Source organism: Triturus cristatus, chromosome 7, assembly GCF_964204655.1.
Source record: "Triturus cristatus chromosome 7, aTriCri1.1, whole genome shotgun sequence".
Classification (NCBI taxonomy): domain Eukaryota; kingdom Metazoa; phylum Chordata; class Amphibia; order Caudata; family Salamandridae; genus Triturus; species Triturus cristatus.
In genome coordinates, this window is record NC_140590.1 from 673497762 (window position 1) to 673515372 (window position 17611).

Here is a 17611-nt window from a genome sequence, read left to right on the forward strand (position 1 = left end):
AGATTTAGCGTTCTTTATATGCACTTCTTAAGGTACGATGAAATAGTACAAGGAGGTCTGGACTCAGGGGTCCCCTCGATCTAGGTCTCTTAGGATAGGGAAGGGGTAGCGGGACAGTCTGTTTACCAGTCCGGTAGTTCGGATGAGATGATGGTTAGCTCACAATCCTCGAGCTTGGTGGTGTAGCTGGTACGGGCCACGGCAGCGCCAGCAGGTCCCGGTAGAGATGGTCGATACACGGTCCGCGGCAGCGCCAGCAGGTCCCAGTGAAGATGGTCGATGTACGGTCCGCGGCAGCGCCAGCAGGTCCCGGTGAGGATGGTCGTTACAACGGGCCGCGGCAGCGCCAGCAGGTCCCGACGAGGATGGATGTTGCAGAAGGCCGCGGCAGCGGCAGCAGGCAGGACGGTAGTTCGCAAGATAGGGCTACGGCAGCGCCAGTAGTCCGTCAAGGCTGAGTTCTCTCGGTGTCTCTCGACTCCAGGATACAACTGCCACCCTGCTCCGGAGCTGCTCCAGTTATAGGGCAGGCGCCCTTTGATGTCCGGGCCCTCGCACTTGGAGGTCGGAGGGTCCGGGATGAAGGTGTCCAGACACCCAGCAGGGGGTGGAGCCAGCGCCTGGGGGGAGCTGGAGGCGATCGGCACCTGGCGGGGGAAGAGCTCTTGACGCTTCGTTCTCCCATCGACCTGCCAAGTGGTCCGCTCACCTCCTGGGTGGATGGTGGTGCCGGGATGTCGGGGCCGGCCAGGCCCAGGGTTAGGGTCGGGGGGAGGCCACGCGGCCTCGTGGTGCAGGGCCCAAGATGGCGGCTTGACCCGGCCGGGGAAGCCGGTGGGGCTGGGGCCCGTGATGCATGGAGGTCCGAGGGCAGAAGTTCCGTCGGGAGACGGGGTGCAGGTGCTTTTCGTGGGTCACGCCTGGCGGGCCGGAGCTTGGGCCCTGTCGTGCAGGGAGGGAGCAAGCCCTTCGTGTGGCCTGTCCAACACTTGCACTATAGTCTCTTCGACATAGGCTGCCATCTTGCAGTTCCGTTGCCACTCTGCAGTTTCCTCCTTCTGTTTAGTGTTGTTCAATCATTAGCCATGTGACCTCAGGTTCTATAAAGAAGTGGGACTGTTGCCCTATTACTGCTTTCAAATTTAGTGGCAGTTTGCACGGATAGGGAGTGGCGAGCGGGGAACAGCATGGTAAGGGTGTGTAGAAGAAGAAACATACCTTATCACCTCGGCTCTCCTCTGTCTCTCCTCCGCGTCGGGCCGGAACAGGAAGCACCCAGGCTCCCCATAGGCAATCACAGCGCTTCAGTACAGCATTGTGATTGGCCTGAGCGCTGTAGTTCGGCACTCAGATAGTGACTGGAAGCCTTGGCATTTTCTCATAGCACATGCAAAGTGCGCATTACAGTTTGGCCGGCCCGAGACGGCTTGTCAAATATTCATACGCACTTGCAGAGGGCCCACCACTCATCCCCCTGCTCTGTCAGCAGAGCAGCCCCACCTGCCCCGCAAAGCTACTGCAGCAGGAAATAAAAAAATGATAATAACATTGAGTTATTATCATTTTATTTGTCCTTTATTTACTCTGCTGAATAGCAGTGGGGCGATGCTCCTCACCCAGAGCATAGGAGCCGCCATTTTTCAAATGGCCTAAGAACAGCATGCCGTATTTGAGGTCTAGTTCTCACATGTGTTTTTTCACTGCCAGGAAGGATGCACTTTGATGACAAGTACTTTCAAAGTATAGTCAGAAAAGGGGGGGCACTAGAGTTCCAGCTGCAAGATGGCTGCCACATAGTGAGGCTCTGCAGACTGGACGGACGATCCGGCATTATCCAGCAGTTCGGGCGAACATTATTGGCCCTAAACAGGGGAAATTGACTCTCGATACCTGAGACAGTGAGCAACTGTGTTCTGGAGGATCACGACCGCTCGGTCTGGGTGGTGGAGGAGATGGTGCAAGTGCGGCTGATCCATTGGCTCTGCGTGGCTGCTGGAAAGCAGCCAGCGGTCCACTTGAACCGCAACTCCACAACTAATTGGGGAAGAGACGAGAGGTGTGGCTCAGCGCCATCACCTGCTGACAGCCCGCAGTGGGTGGTCTTGAAGCTGGCCCCATTCTGGACCCTCATGGCAAGGGATGGCCTGCTGAACCCCGCTGGGCTGAGATCTGCACCAGGTGGAGCCGGAATGATCGGGTGGCTGAGCCCAACTTCCTCTCCTTGGCGGTGAGAAGACGAGACGGACCTGCGGAGAGAGATCGGCTTGGAGGTCGCCCAGCTCCGGGTGGTGCTCCGTGGGAGGGCGGTCCAGGCAAAGCACGGTTGGCTGAGGGCCTGCCTATAGTGGCGAGCGCCTGCAACCGGGGAGACGCAATGGAGCTCAAAGTAACGCGGCCTCTCCGGGCTTGGCCCTGCTAATCCCCCCTCCTGCTCGGGGGGGCCTGACCAACTGGAGCCTACAGCGGAGAGCCCACGAGAGGCCCTGCGCACACCTCAAGCATGATAGGAGTGGTGGTGGGGGGGAAGAGACAACAGTTGTGGGCACATCCCCCTGCACTAAACATACCAGCAGAGAGCCTGCTACCCCACTGGAAACTGTTGATGTGAGACGGACCCTGCTTGAGAGGAGGGGGTGCTGCTGGTGCGGGCCTCCAAATGGACCCAGAAAGGAAGAGTGACCCAATGGAATTGGGCTCAGCTGGCCACTGCAGGAGGGTGTCTGAACTGCTGGCGATCCATGATGGGGGGCATAGCACACTGAGAGGGTGACCAGAGTTGTGTGCTCCTGTAGATGGGGTGCCCCTGTCACTTGGTCTTTGGCCTCGTGGGGGACGAGGCCACGTTGGACATTATAACAGCCCTGCCAACCACATGGTCATCGCCCCGAAGGGGACACTGCTTGCGTGGGGAAGCCCCTAGGTGACTCGCATCCCGCAAGACTGAGGCACCATCACGGACACAGCTGCCTTTGGAAAGCACCCTCTCTGGGACGTGGGAACGACTGTGCACATGGGCAAGGCAGACGCCAGACAACCAAAGATCTCTTTTGAACAGCGCAAGACCCCCCGGGGAAGTCTCCCCCAGAAGAAGAGTAGTCAGAAGTAACCATGAATTCCACATCGGCGTCAGAACCAAATATCTGCGAAATGTTCACGGACCTAAAGCAATCTCTTTCGACCATAGATCTAAAAATTGATTCCAGACCGCCTGGACCAGCTCAGAGATAAGGTCTCGAACCATAGCAAAGGTATCACGGAGGTCGAGCAATGTAGCTCTGAGTTAGAAGTGGAGGGAACTGCAACTCACGAGAAATTGCTCCGCTTGGAAAAAGTACTGGAAGTTATAAGAAGTAAGAATGAAGACCTCAAAGCTAGGTCGCGATAATACAATCTGCAAATTATCAGAATCCCAGAGACCACAGCAATGACCTGTGTTGTGGATTATGTTGAGGAGTTGCTTCGGTCCTTGTTTGGAGACTTCCTCTCAGCGGTCTGCATAGTTGAGCGGGCTCACATATCGATGGCCCGAGACCTCCTCCGAGAGCCCCGACCAGACCAATATTCGCACGTCTGTTAAACTATAGGGACCGTGATGTTGTACTGTGCAGAGCCAGGGACCAGCAGGACATGAGATATTAGGGCAATGTGCTCTCATTCTTTCCCGATTTCACCTTAAAAAGTTCAGGCCTCCAGGAGAGAGTTTGTGCTGATAAAGAGGTTGCTGCAGCAGCAGGACATCAAGTACTCTCTTCTTTACCCTGCAAAATTTCACTCCGGCTAAACCATGTTCTTCACAGATCCCAAACTCGCTGTCAAATTTGTACATATTCTAAAGCATTCTACATCGACCGCACTCGCTAATGGAAGCCCAGCGGGAGACAACCCTCTCAAAGAAAATGACTGTGAACTTGGTGCAACCAACAAAACGCCTGCAGCGGTGTGCTATTAATGGCTTAGCGGAGATAAGTTTTCTTACAGACTTTTTTCTTCAGGTTGACTTTCCTTTTCATACGAAGTGCTCAGGAACTCGACCGAATGCTTGAGAGGATCATCCTCTCGAGTGCACCTCATCCAGCCACCCAGCATCCAATCGCTGGGATTTGCCGAGCCCCTAGTGCCACCCTCTGGGATGAGTCCTATGTTCTTTCTAACAGTTGCCCACTTGTGGCCTGTTTGGGGTAGGGGTAGCACCTATCAGCCATGTTAAGTGGCTGTAGTGGGTGGGAGGGTTCTGGTTGTGGAACAGATTAGATTGGTTGCAATGTTCTCATTTTTCTATTTCCTCCTCCCTTCCCTTCTCCTCTCTGGCCTCCCCCCAACAACAGCTTGGTGCCGCCGTGAATCCGGCGCACAAGGAAATGTGTGATTGCAGGCACGGGTGAGACTGCTAAAAGCGTGACTACAATTAAAGCAGTAACGTGGAATGTGTGTAGCTTGAATGACTGCAGAAAGAAGTGACTGGTTGCGGCGTATCTCAACCGACATGGTGCAGACATCTGCTTCCTGCAGGAACTGCACCTGACGGGGACTAGCTGCGTGCGCCTGCAGGAGGGTTCTATGGGAGAGAAATTTATAGCAGGCTACTCTAATTATGCCAGAGGCACAGCTATCATTCTTAGGAGGGGCTACCGTGGCGCACGCACATCGCGCTAAGCGACCTCTAAGGGAGATACATAATGGTTGCCAGGGTGTTGGGGGGACAACTGGTCAGGCTAATATCGGTTTATGATAACACTTCAGACCATGGCAGGGTTACAATCTTGTGCACATCCAATATCCTGTTGATTATATGAATCTATATCTGGAAAGTGCTCTAGGGAACATCAAGGGGAACAGCCACCTATGCCCCAATGTTCCTTCGTCACAAAGTAACAGAAGGAAAAAACTAAAGAACAAAAAGATGTTCCCGAGCAAGAACAAGGCAGTTGAGCCTATACGCAACAGTTCTCATTAGCAATTACAAAAAGAGTGATTCAGAGTCCGGTAAGTCAAACAATCAGATTTCTTCTTTTATTTCCTTAGTCTTCTTTATTCTTTCTCAGATCTTCCACAGTGACATATTGGCATCATTAGAAACACCAAAATAGGACCAGTAGCCAACACGTGTTTCGTCTCGGGTGAGTTGCCCGGTGACTTCCTCAGGGCTACAACAATAACAATAAAAATTGTTCTGTTCAAAATATCTGTCACTTTTACATGATATCCTCACAAAATCTAAGTACAAACAGGGGCCAAGCAATTAGTGCAATTGTGACTCAAGTGAAAGTGAAATAATCAACCATGAGTAAAAGAAAGAGATATCCACCCAGTGCTACCCTGCACCGGAAAAACCAAGAAGAAAGAACACAACAGAGGACCACCTTGAAAGCAAAAGAGAACTCCATACTAGGAGTTTAATTAATTACCCGACGTTGTGAAATAAAGGAAAAAAGAATAGAACAGGCCTAATGTGTCACACAAAAGGGGGTTAAGTGAGTTCCAATTATATCCATTGGATCTCCCTGAAGGAGTACTCACCATGAAAGTAAAACTCAGGCGGGGTATATATCTCTAATCCGCCACACTTATAATATATTTTTCTAGTGTGGATCCATACACTTTCATACGTGTATATAAAACGTCTAAGGGGAAAGAAAACCCACATGAGAAAATACATCATATTGTGTCTTATTCCACACAGATAAGATCACGACCTTAGCCAAACACGTACGACTTCCCTAATCAGCACTCTAAAGCAAGACGAGTCCTTATTGTGGATGCATAATATTCTAAACATTTTAGAGATGTCAATATAATTGAAACGATTAAAAAGGACCAAAATAAGCCCTTATTAGTCAGCAAAAACCCTATAACAAATAGTATTCTTAAAAGTTCACTCAAAAGGATTGAGTGTTGGTCATAATAAAAAATTCCATTAAGCAGAGATTACCTTCAATGGTTTTGCAGTCCCGATCAAAATATCGCATGAAGGGGAAATTAGTATTTCTAAAAATAAAAGACCAAATATAGGTCAGACACATCTATCACAAATTGGTCCCATTAGTCCAAGACAGAAATTCGTAAACGTAAATATACCAAAAGTTTCATTTCACTAAAAAGACCCGCATGTTCTATATAAAATTATAGTCAAATAAGACATATCATTCCTGCACGCCATATCTACGTGTCTGTATTAGAATAAAATTCAAGCCTAATAGTCGGCAATGAATAAACAGGAAAGCCGTATGAGTTACTGCAGTGTCCAAAAGGTACTTCAATGAGCACCATCACAGGCTTGCGTTTCTACTCAAGTGCTTACCTAAAAACGAAGAGGTAGGGAAAGGATAGTACTCCAGTCGTCACCGATGTCTTGCTTATGTATCAAGCCGAGCTCCCCCCTGGATTCCGATTTATACATACACGCGCCAATCGGCAAACGCGGCTCCTTCAGAAATTTAGAGAAGGGACTAGTCTTTTAACATTTATATTGGCCGCCATCTTATAACGTGCAAGTACCCCATATGTCACGACCGGAGAAATCTACCGTCATGTAGGGAAACCCTGGCATTATTAGTCCTAATTATCAAATATAGTTCCCAAAATTAAAATTATAATTACAAGTCAGGAATCAGCCTGTCAAAGTACTTTTATCTTTTGATTATTATGTATTAAGTGACAATACCGCATCTTTGTCGCCGCCATCTTGGTTGAGGCAATGTCTGCAGCGTGTATATTTCTTAATACTTAAGTTCATTTCTATGGAAAAAACCGACACTAAAAATAGTCAGATAAATGATCAGCCTCTCCTATATCCCAAAGGTGAGCTGATAGTTACTACATAGCACTGAATCGGATATGTTATCTCTATTTAACAATTAGGAAAACCCGACTTCCTTCACGTCATATTAAAGTACTTCAAGAACTGACCATCAAAGCCTTACAAAACCATTATAAGGCCATTTCAATAAAGTCAATGTCAGACATAATACTCGATTGAATTCAAAAATGTCAGGAGGGCGAAGGTAGGAAGGGGAAGGAAGTTGGACAGATTCACGAGTGGGAATACAAGATAGGTGATAGCACCCACATAAAAAAAACAACCGGAAATAATAGTGCCATGAAGCAGTATTTGAGTTATGTAAAAAGGATTCGAGAGACCAAAAGACCCCAGAGATGAGTAAAAGGATCAAAATCTCTTGTATAAAATAATTCATTGAGTCAATTACAATCAACCGCGAGAAATTGAGGTTTACATCAGAAAAAGGTAAAATAAGTATTGATAAATATATATAGTAATGCCTCTAATAAGTATTACAGTCAATAAGTGCATATATTTGTACCCGCATAACACCAGCTGTGGAATAAGAACAAATAGCTGTAAACAGGTACATATATTGGGAACACAGGACAATATGTGTTTAGTCATGAAGAAAATAATGTAATTCATGGTCAACATTAATCCCACATTCCACCGCCCGTAATTTAAGAATCCATCGGGCCTCACACTGGCGTAATCTTAGCTCCCTATTGCCGCCCGAGAGTCAAACTTGACAGTCTCTATACCATGAAAGTGGAAGCCCAGTGATTTATCCTGGTTGGGGCAGATAGATGCATGATAACCTAAAGGATATCTAACATCCAGATTGTTTAGTACACGGAAGTGTTCAGCCATCCGTTCTTTAAGGGGGCGAATGGTGCTGCCCACATATATTTTCTTGCACTTACACTGAATAACATAAACCACATATTTCGTTAAACAATCTATGTGGTCATAAATCTGATATTTGCGTGAGCCATTGTAATCAAATGTTTTTATACCTCTTATGGCCAATCTGCACATATTACAAGTACCACAAGCAAAGGATCCAATATTCATCTGTCTCAGCCAGGAGATTTTATTTGACAGTTGTTTTGGATAACTGGGGCTGATGAGACTCTGAATGGTTCTGCCTTTTCTGTATACAATATTGGGAGATTTGGTGATGTACTGTTACAAGGTACTATCGGCAGTTAGCAATGGCCAGTTTTTCTTAAATATTCCATACAGTTTATGGGACCAAGGATGATAGTTAGTCACCAATCTCACATTCATATCTAGTTTCTTTGTTTTCTTATGAATGTTACTCAAAGTGTCTGATCGCTGGAGTCGCATGGCTCTCTTTTTAGCCTTACAGGTCGTATCATTTGAATATCCTCTGACAAGGAACCTGGTCTCAATATCCCTCAAATTCTTGTTAAAATCCTCCTCTCTACTACAGTTTCTACGTGCTCTCAACATTTCCCCAAAAGGAATTGCCCTAATTTGGCTCTTTGGGTGTGCACTCCTGGCATGCAGTAGAGAATTGCACGCAGTGGATTTCCTATACATTCTGCTCTGTATTTTACCCTCATGATGGAAAAGTTCTAGGTCAAGAAAAATGATCTTCTCCAAATCCGACGTCATAGTGAATGACATATTGTGGGTATTGTTGTTCATATGTACAAAGAACTCCCTAAGGTCCTCATCGTTGCCTGTCCATATAAGCAGACAGTCATCGATATATCGTCCAAAATACAGAATGTATTCATGCCATCTCGCTCCCGATGGGCCCCAGATGTGCCCCGCCTCAAAGCATCCCATGAAGAGACATGCAAAAGACGGAGCAAATCTAGAACTCATCGCAGTACCACAGATCTGCAGGTACCATTCTTCATTAAAGAGGAAGGCATTGTTCCTTAAAATAAGGAGTGACATCTCAATCAGCATTTCTGAGTGTTCCAATAACTCTATAGGTCCTCGGTATAGAAAGTGTTTTAAGGCTTGTATACCATATTCATGCATGATGTTCGTATATAATGAAACAACGTCCATCGTAACAAATCTCATGCCATGGTCCCATGTGAGGTCGTTGAGGATATTGAGCACATGTTTAGAATCCTTAATGTAGGAGGGGAGGTTATTCACATAAGTTTGTAGAAATGTATCTACAAATTCAGCAATTTGTTCTGTAGGTCCTCCAATTCCGGATATTATGGGCCTACCCGGAGGTGCGATCATGCTTTTGTGAATTTTTGGGAGGGTGTACATACAGGGATATCGTGGCTTGTCTATCTTTAGATAAGCAAACTCTTACGGTGACAAAAGGCCTTGTTCATACCAGTTAGTTAGTTTAAAATTGATGTCTTTCACTATAGCAAACATAGGGTTGTTATCGATCTTTCTGTACCAGGTAGGATTATTAAGTTGTGACAAAATTTCCAAATCATATTTAATTTTGTCCATTACGACCATATTGCCCCCCTTGTCAGCCTCTCTTACTATAAGGTCAGAGTCCTTAGATAGATCGTTAAGGGCCTCTCATTCTTTAAAGGTCAGATTGCGTGACCCCGGGGTAAATTTATTATTGATCATATGTCTATCCCACTTGTCTATTTCTATGTTAACCATTTTATGAAAGAGATCGATATTATTCCCTGGTGCCAATTGGGGAGTCCAACGGGACTTGTTCTTAAGTCCACTATCCACACTCAAATTTGTGTGATGTTGTAGATCAGAAGCCACATCAAGCACATTCACTGGTACATTAATGTCCTCATCCAATGACAACAACATAGTCACATTTTTTGCATCATGAATCGACATATCACCAGTAATTTGATCACATCTCTTATTTAAAATAGGCTTAGGATTGTTCTCAAAATACTTTTTTAATTTCAAATGTCTGACAAATTTGAAAACATCAATCTTGACATCCGTCACATCATATATCCAAGTCGGACAATAATTCATCCCTTTTTGCAATGCTGAAACCAAGTCCTTGGATAAGGCCTTACTAGACAGATTAACTACCTGTACGTCCTCCCCACCCCATTATTCCTTATCTGTTCTTGTTCCATGACCTCGTATGTACCCTCTCTCTTTCTCTTGTGTCTTCTTCCACCCCTTTTCCCTCTCCTCATCTTCCCTTGGCATCCTGGTTCATTCTCATTTCGTTCCCCTTGTTTCCCATTCTGATTCTTTGGACCTCCTTTAAAAAAGAATTATCAGGCAATGCTACCAAGGGTCCTCTACCGGAACCCTCATCCCCACTGCTGGAGACATTACCGGATGAACTAGCACTAATACCACTGACAGTTGGTGTCTTGTTACCCGATTTGGGTTGATCTTTCTTAATAATCTCATCAAACTTTTTCGCAAAAGTAAAAACCCTGCCATTAGTATAATCAATTTCATCACGCCTCAATTTGCGAGCTTTACGTTGTTTGATGTCTTCTTCATATCTGGTCAAGACTTCATCTAGGATGGCATAATTATTTTTAGTGGGTTCAGCCATATTAAGGTTTGCAATTTCCTTCTCCAATAAATCTACTTCTAAGGATGTTTTATTGACCTTACGTTCAGCATTTTCTATCAGAATATTCATGAGTCTGAAACTATTGTCGTTAAGCTCTTTTTCCCATATAAGAAGCAAATCTTCTTCCAAGTCATCGTACGTAGGGAAAATCTGTGAGCGCAACCCTCGCGGGATCCTATTTAGCTTGATGTATTGCTTGAGGGTTGCGCCGTCCCACCATTTAGAGATTTCGAATTTCCTTAATCTCTCTAATCTAATGAATTTGGCTTTAAGACCCTCATTTGGTCTGGCAGCACCCTAAGTCACTGCTTTGTTAACAGGTAACCCAGCATGAAGATTATTAAAAAGATCCTCTGCAACTTTTTCTCGGTCTGATCTGGAACTCATTATATCAAAAGTATTAAAGACAGGAGAAATTAGAACTGCTGCAAGAACCCAAATAGTAACAATAATACTTCAGACCATGGCAGGGTTACAATCTTGCGCACATCCAATATCCTGTCGATTATATAAATCTATATCTGGAAAGTGCTCTAGGGAACATCAAGGGGAACAGCCACCTATGCCCCAATGTTCCTTTGTCACAAAGTAACAAAAGGAAAAAACTAAAGAACAAAAAGATATTCCCGAGCAAGAACAAGGCAGTTGAGCCTATACGCAACAGTTCTCATTAGCAATTACAAAAACAGTGATTCAGAGTCTGGTAAGTCAAACAATCAGATTTCTTCTTTTATTTCCTTAGTCTTCTTTATTCTTTCTCAGATCTTCCACAGTGACATATTTGCATCATTAGAAACACCAAAATAGGACCAGTAGCCAACACGTGTTTCGTCTCGGGTGAGTTGCCCGGCGACTTCCTCAGGGCTACAACAATAACAATAAAAATTGTTCTGTTCAAAATATCTGTCACTTTTACATGATATTGTCAGAAAATCTAAGTACAAACAGGGGCCAAGCAATTAGTGCAATTGTGACTCAAGTGAAAGTGAAATAATCAACCATGAGTAAAAGAAAGAGATATCCACCCAGTGCTACCCTGCACCGGAAAAACCAAGAAGAAAGCACACAACAGAGGACCACCTTGAAAGCAAAAGAGAACTCCATACTAGGAGTTTAATTAATTACCCGACGTTGTGAAATTAAAGGAAAAAAGAATAGAACAGGCCTAATGTGTCACACAAAAGGGGGTTAAGTGAGTTCCAATTATATCCATTGGATCTCCCTGAAGGAGTACTCACCATGAAAGTAAAACTCAGGCGAGGTATATATCTCTAATCCGCCACACTTATAATATATTTTTCTAGTGTGGATCCATACACTTTCATACGTGTATATAAAACGTCTAAGGGGAAAGAAAACCCACATGAGAAAAGACATCATATTGTGTCTTATTCCACACAGATAAGATCACGACCATAGCCAAACACGTACGACTTCCCTATTCAGCACTCTAACGCAAGACGAGTCCTTATTGTGGATGCATAATATTCTAAACATTTTAGAGATGTCAATATAATTGAAACGATTAAAAAGGACCAAAATAAGCCCTTATTATTCAGCAAAAACCCTATAACAAATAGTATTCTTAAAAGTTCACTCAAAAGGATTGAGTGTTGGTCATATTAAAAAATTCCATTAAGCAGAGATTACCTTCAATGGTTTTGCAGTCCCGATCAAAATATCGCATGAAGGGGAAATTAGTACTAAAAATAAAAGACAAAATACAGGTCAGCCACATCTATCACAAATTGGTCCCATTAGTCCAAAAGTTTAATTTCACTAAAAAGACCCGCATGTTCTATATAAAATTATAGTCAAATAAGACATATCATTCCGGCACGCCATATCTACGTGTCTGTATTAGAATAAAATTCAAGCCTAATAGTCGGCAATGAATAAACAGGAAAGCCGTACGAGTTACTGCAGTGTCCAAAAGGTACTTCAATGAGCACCATCACAGGCTTGCGTTTCTACTCAAGTGCTTACCTAAAAACGAAGAGGTAGGGAAAGGAGAGCACTCCAGTCGTCACCGATGTCTTGCTTATGTATCAAGCCGAGCTCCCCCCTGGATTCCGATTTATACATACACGCGCCAATCGGCAAACGCGGCTCCTTCAGAAATTTAGAGAAGGGACTAGTCTTTTAACATTTATATTGGCCGCCATCTTATAACGTGCAAGTACCCCATATGTCATGACCGGAGAAATCTACCGTCATGTAGGGAAACCCTGGCATTATTAGTCCTAATTATCACATATAGTTCCCAAAATTAAAATTATAATTACAAGTCAGGAATCAGCCTGTCAAAGTACTTTTATCTTTTGATTATTATGTATTAAGTGTCAATACCGCGTCTTTGTCGCCGCCATCTTGGTTGAGGCAATGTCTGCAGCGTGTATATTTCTTAATACTTAAGTTCATTTCAATGGAAAAAAACGATACTAAAAATAGTCAGATAAATGATCAGTCTCTCCTATATCCCAAAGGTGAGCTGATAGTTACTACATAGCACTGAATCGGATATGTTATCTCTATTTAACAATTAGGAAAACCCGACTTCCTTCACGTCATATTAAAGTACTTCAAGAACTGACCATCAAAGCCTTACAAAACCAGTATAAGGCCATTTCAATAAAGTCAATGTCAGACATAATACTCGCTTGAATTCAAAAATGTCATGAGGGCGAAGGTAGTTTGACTTACCGGACTCTGAATCACTGTTTTTGTAATTGCTAATGAGAACTGTTGCGTATAGGCTCAACCGCCTTTTTCTTGCTCGGGAACATCTTTAATATCGGTTTATGACCCGAACGTGGACCGCATTTCTTCAGTGAAGTTTGGTGGCTGGAGGAGTCACTGGGCCCCGGAGCCATTCTATGGGGGAGGACTTCAATTTTATATTGGATACAGCCATGGACAGATCTGGTGACTTTCACCAGCCCCACCCACGGGCAGTGGAGCAGGTGCAGGCCCTTATGGAATACAACAAACTGGTGGATGTTTGGCGTAGTTGACACTTACACAGCAGGGAGGAGCCATGTCTACCTACAGCGGGCCTAACCTGGTCCAGGATTGATTATAGGCTTACGTCACGTGATGTAGACACATGGGTGCATACTGCCGTGCTCGAACCCTTTCCAACCATGTCCCGGTGCTACTTGAACTCTTGTTGCCTGATACAACGAATAGGGCCTTTAGCTGGAGGCTTCCCTCTGGTGCACTTCCGGACCAGGTCTTCCGGGAGGCGATCTGGTCTGACATAGTAGAGTATTTCGAGATAATTGTTGGGACATTAGACTCCCCCTCCACGCTGTGGAAGGCTTTTAAATCTAATATTAGAGGCAAGTGCATTGTAAAGCAGGTAGGTGTCCTGTGCTCAGTTAGAGGGGTTCTCAAATGCCTTGAGGGGGAAATACGGGTGCTTGAATCGGAGTACTTCGTGTCTAACCAATTATCAAACCTGGGGCAAATTAAAGGCAAAATAGCGGAGTTTGATGAGGTAGCACACAGAGAGACACACTATCTGTGAATAGAAGCACGCTCACGCCACTATGGCAAAGGAGACCGAGCTGGAAAAACGCTAGCAGCCCTCCTTAAAAAACCATGGGCAAGTGAATATATCAGCGAACTGCGCACAGGTGACAATGGAGTAGTTGCTGGTCAGGAGGCTGTACAAGCAGAAATGCTTGCATTCTACTCCTCGATTTATCCTGCGTGTCAATCAGAAGTGCATCTGGATTTGCTCTCCTTCCTTGAATCGATTGAACTAGCATGGTTAAGTGATGGCCAGCATAGTAATGTCGACGAGCCGTTCTCAGAAGAAGAGGTGACTGATGTGATCCGGGCCATGCCAGTTGACAAGGCTCCCTGGCTGGACAGACTCACATCTGCATTCTACAAGGAATATGCGCTGCTTCTCGTACCCCACCTCCTTGACATGCATGAGGAATTACTAGAGCTGGACACACTCCCCTCCTCTCGCCGAGAGGCGTTAATTGTAACTATTCTCAAGCCAGAAAAGGACCCTCAGTTATGTGACTCCTACAGACCGTTATCGATGATTAACCTCGATAATAAAATTCTTGTAAAGCTATTGGCAACCCGACTGCCCCCTCTGCCGCCTGCGGTACTGAGGCCTGACCACTGTGGCTTCGTCCCTGGCAGGGGCACATCTCATAATCTCTGCACCTTCTTTGCGACAACGCAAGAAATAGACCGCTCCCTTCGGCCGCTGCTGTCTTCCTAGATGCGACCAAGGTCTTCAACTTGCAAAAAAAGGGGTACCCCTAATAACGTTTCCTAAATTAGGGTCTACATAGCATATGTGAAAAAACATTTAGGAAACATAATAAAAAGTGAACTTGTAAATATACATATAAACATATGCAAGCACCCAGACATTGTTCTGTATCAAAAAGTCAAATTTGTATTATTATTTTTTAGTAGTTAATTATGTTGTAAAAAATTTGAAATTATTTTATAAAAAGTTATACTTTCACATATATATCCATCACATGATTATTCAGAAGCAAATCTATGTAATTGAAACATACTTGTGCATTCATACTTGTCTATCTAATATCGCAAGTTTATTCTTCAATGCAAAAACTGTTTGTGGATAAAACATGATCAGTATTTTTCTAATTAATTAGTTCCATCAAAGCAGTCTAATCAAATATACAGACAGTATAAACTATTCAAAACATTGTCACATCTTTTGACATCTGAAATTACATACGATAAGCAAGGACATTCATATATGTCATGGCTAGGAATGAAGTCCTATGCAAGTTTCGGCACTACGCCTTCATCAGGTAGCCATGTACGATATGAAACCTTGTGGTAATCAGAGAGTACATGGATCAGAAATTGCTTGTAGGGTGTAGTATTAGAATCAGGGCTTGAGGATTTGCTCTTCTGATTTAAGTTATCCATAGCATAGGGCATGTTGGTATCTTTATTTTGGTGGTAGCCCAGTAAATGTTCCCCGTGGTTTAAAGACGCAAGGTGGGCCCGGGTCTCCAAGGGGGGAGAGAAAGAGGAGCACTGCTGCTTCTACCTGTCAAAATGCAGACGCTCTGATGCCGAGCATGCGTTGCCGTATCACTCAGAATCCCATCAGAGCTTCTGTCCGCATCTGCAAGGGCTCTCTACATTTGCGGAGAACGAGGGACTCAGCAGCGCTCCTCTTTCTCTCCCTCCTTGGAGACCCTAGCACACCTTGAGTCTTTAAACCACGGGCCTTTACTGGGCTATGTATATCCTGAATTACGTTCAAGGCCTGGAACATATCTATGTGTTGAAATTCCTGTGACACTGTAAAACCCACCTGTTTATATATCTCACTTTTGACACTATATCCCTATAAAACGGTGACTGTGGTGCTCCCAAGTGCAGTGTGGAGTGATTTTTATATTTGGTTTTATTCTAATCTCCTATAACACTTGGTTGTTACCCGGTTGTATGCATGTGGGTCCAAATCAGATAGGCTTCTTGTGCGACGTGTGATGACTAATTCAGGACACCTATATAGTGTCTTACATATGCTTCTTTAAAAAAAAGTTTGATGAAGCATGTCACGATAAGTGAGTGTGGCGTCTACTCCAATATCTTTGGATGCTGCAGAGGGAATATGCCTCTTTATTCCGTTTGCCGTCACCGCGCATGTTGTTACAACACGGTCGTTACAACGACCTCGTTGTAACAATGCATACCATTACCCCACAAGTAGTAACAATGACTTGCGGAGGGGGGCGCTGGATGTTGGAATAGTATAATTTACTATTCCAACTCCAGTCTATGCGGACAGTAGGAAAGGTGTTGGATTTTAAATCCAACACCTTTTCCCCATCCACAAGTCGTTGAAACACCTTGCGGGGTAATGGTATCCGTTGTTACAACGCTGTTGTTGTAAAAACTGCGTTGTAAAAACATGCGGGGTGACAGATTCGTAATAGGGGCTGTTTACCATGAAGAGGTGCAAACTAATATCCTGAGGTAGAGGGGGATCTTCCTCCCCCCGCCCTTTTTTGAAATTCTCTAAGAATATCAGTTCCTCTTGTGTGTGAGTATTGTCAGCGGGAGAGTGCAACTGGTTGAATTGTCTCTCGCTCTCTGATGTGGTAATGGTTTTAGATGTATGTAAGTTGTTATAGTTCTGGATGCAATAACAAAGTACAGATGAACCAAAATACTGGTAGGCTGACACACTATGGGAATCACAGAAATTAAGTTTATGTGATTAAGCATGGCGTTAATTACATAGGCCAAACCCTGTTTAGAGACCCCGCCACACTTTTTCACTTTTTCATCTCACTTAAAGATACAGGAACTTATTTACTCAGCAGCTAATGTCATGATGTATGAAAGCAAGCATATATAAGTACGTGTGTATGTATTACATAGCCACAGCAGTACCTCTAAGGTTAAGGTTGAGACCTCTCTCCAGAAGCAATGCTCTTTTTGTACTCTTAATACCTTTTCTACATACGACGAATTTGCAACTAACATGGATAGAATAGGGATTAAAATTCACCCTAAAGGGTGTAGAATTTTGTCCAAATTGGTTAAACATTTCAAACATTTTGAGGAGGGTTTTAAAACCTGACATTATTTAATTTAGCAATGGTGTATATTACATTTTTCCTTGCGATATCTGTGTACAAATTAGAAAATTCACTATGAGCAGCACATTTTACAAAAATGTGTACTCTCTTCGCTCCCTAAGGGGTAACCAAAAAAGTAAGTAAAACAATAAAGCAGTACAGTGGGAAAGATTATGTTTTAATATTCAGAAGTGATGTAGACAAAAGCTTTTAATGCCTTCTCCATTTGCCACAGTAGAGGATGAAACTTAAAATAACTCCATCTTTTTTAGTACTTTCCTGGTTCTTGCAAAAATGTCCCAATTTATTAAAAACCCTATTTTGACCCGTACGCACAATCGAATATGGCATGTGACACCACTAAGTCCATTTTGAAAACGCATTTGGAATTTTGATGAAAATGGACCATTTTACTTCCCCCCTTCTCCTTACCCCCCAACTTCCACAAGGCCATGCATGGTGCAGAGGAGGCTAAAAGTTGTAACCTGTATTCTTCTTGCTGATGGAAAAGGGAGTTACAAAACAATGCGTGGGCATCTCACAGCTCCCTTTTTACCTTCAAGTCCCACCATCTTGTTCAATTGTGATTTGTGCTTAACTTCCCCAGCCGCCCAGAAAGGCGATGATTGGAAATGTGCACGCTTCTATGAGTTGCGTAAGGGAAGGGCACAATTACTCATTTTGTATCGGTCA

At 44.1% G+C, this 17611-nt stretch overlaps 1 long non-coding RNA gene across 2 annotated transcripts in view; it reads right to left on the reverse strand.

Annotated features, from left to right (window-relative positions):
* The window catches only part of LOC146810325 (uncharacterized), a 79654-nt gene extending 67265 nt beyond the window's left edge, over positions 1–12389 (reverse strand). The window contains exons 1-4 of one of the 2 annotated variants that reach the window (XR_014965666.1): positions 12300–12389; positions 11964–12016; positions 11552–11655; positions 9713–11177 (exon numbers count right to left, since the gene is read on the reverse strand). This is a non-coding gene — a long non-coding RNA (uncharacterized LOC146810325). Of the gene's footprint in view, positions 1–9712; positions 11178–11551; positions 11656–11963; positions 12017–12299 lie in introns of those variants that run through there. The other variant, XR_014965665.1, reaches the window with a different exon arrangement.
* Positions 12390–17611: the final 5222 nt, after the last annotated feature.